Genomic DNA, 2142 nt, shown 5'->3' with positions numbered 1-2142 from the left:
TTTCATCTCTACTTTACCTGCCGGCCTATCTATTCCCTGTCTACCATCTCCAATTTCGTCAGCGGTCGCTGATACTATTTTAAATGCTTATTAGAATTCTAAAAATTCTTTTATTTTCTCGACAAAAATATTTTTGTTATAAGCATTGTAAATTTCAATGTACAGATTCATTATGTTATGTAAGTCAGATTATTTCATTTATAAATTATCTTGATCCAAATATTATAATAATTTTCTTTTGATCAGTATAATCATTTATAAAATTTAAAATAACATAGTTCATTCATGCATATGACTATTGCCTATTTGCAACCTCTAATTAAAACATAATGAGATTCCTTATTAAAAGTCAAAACAAAGAGAAATCAGACAATTCTGTTTTTATAATTCATTGAAAAATGCAGAAAAAAACTTCATCCATTAGAATTTATCAAAATTTTAATTACAGATTAATTAATCTCTTCACCACCCTCTTACATCCTACACCTATTTTTATATTCCATCACTTATAAAGAGTCAGATCGTAAGTATCAACTGGTAAGTTCACTAAAATAATTTTATATCAGAGCTATTTTTTATCTTTTTAACATAGAATAAATGAAGATACGAACAGAGGAAGATGTCATACGTTATCACAAATTAATTATGGAGCAAAGTTGATCTAAAGATTTTAAACTTTGAAATTTTGTATACACTCTATTTTCTCTATTAACAAATAATGATTAGATAAATATGAAATAAATTATATTGTTATTGATAGTACCAATAAAAGAGGTACATTTTCTCTTTTAAATTGAAAAATCAGTTAAATATGTTTCAAATTCTACAATAAGTAAAATATTTTCATCTTTTTGTTCTTTTCATGATATAACGCTAGTTCATGGATGTTATGACAGCAAAAAATTAATTTTTGAAGAAATATACATATGATACTTTCATGCACTCGTGTCTTTAATTCTCTTTATGATTGTATAGCAGTTTTCAACCTATCCTGCATTTTCAAACTCATTGCAATTCATAAATCAACTTTAATGTCAACCTACATTCAATTTATAATTCTTTTCAAATACATATAGTTGCTGATCGAAATGGTTTATAATATGCACTATTCTATACCTGCATCATTAATGGTATTTAATCCTTGAACAGCAGAGCCTGGGTCAATCGTGACCCAAACTTGCAAGACGTATACAACGATATTAACTTAAAGTCAAGTACATAATTTTTACATGAAAGGGTTTTATTTAAAGAGAAGAATATTTTTTTAAAGGATGAGTGTAAAATTTAGAAAATGAAAATAAAGTAAAATACAAAATTAAATTAAAATTAGGGCCGTCCAAGGATTAATTTTATGACATGAAATAAGGACCTTCTTTTATTGAAACCATCATAAAAATATGTTTTCTCCGCTCCTATCAAAAAATGAAATGTTTAAAGCAAAAAGTGAAATGTTAAAATGGTCAAAAACGCTTTTGTTTCGGTTGATTTGGGAAGACCATTGTAATGCACCCCTGTCTATGTTTTTCAGCCTCTCTTATATACAAAAATGTCTAAAGATATCCAGTCCGCTATTCTTCTCAACAAATCCTATTAAATCCGTCGCGTACTACACTCGGGTGGCGGCAACAGAGCGCGACGGTGAGGGCGGTAAGTTCGACAAAATAGCGCCAACTCGGATTCAACTAAGCGCCGCAGCTCGGTTAATGGAACGATTGTCTCGAAAAATATTCATCCAAATTGACGGGGGACTCGACTTCAGCAAAATAGAGTATAATTGAAAAAAGAACAAAAAACACAAGTATTCATTTTCCTGCTAAAGAGTCGACGGAAAATTACACATGTAGAAATCACTCAATTCTCTTTACAATTATATTCATTCATACCAAATCTCTCAAATTTAACTGCTGATTTCTAGTAATCGGAACTTAATTACATACATGTTTAAAAAAATTGTTTATTTACATATTTTAAAATTTTTAAATTCAATGCGAAGTAAAATATTTATAAATGTTTTTTTGAAAATATTCGAAATTGATTAATATTAGTAAATAATATTCCATGTAATCATATTTTATTAGTTACAAAGTACACATGAATTTGTTAATATTCTAATTCTGTAGAAAAGTGCGAAATCGGGTCGGG

The sequence above is a fragment of the Osmia lignaria genome, chromosome 9, assembly GCF_051020975.1.
Source record: "Osmia lignaria lignaria isolate PbOS001 chromosome 9, iyOsmLign1, whole genome shotgun sequence".
Lineage (NCBI taxonomy): Eukaryota > Metazoa > Arthropoda > Insecta > Hymenoptera > Megachilidae > Osmia > Osmia lignaria.
The sequence above is the reverse complement of the archived record's forward strand: the minus strand, read 5'-3'. Positions refer to the sequence as shown.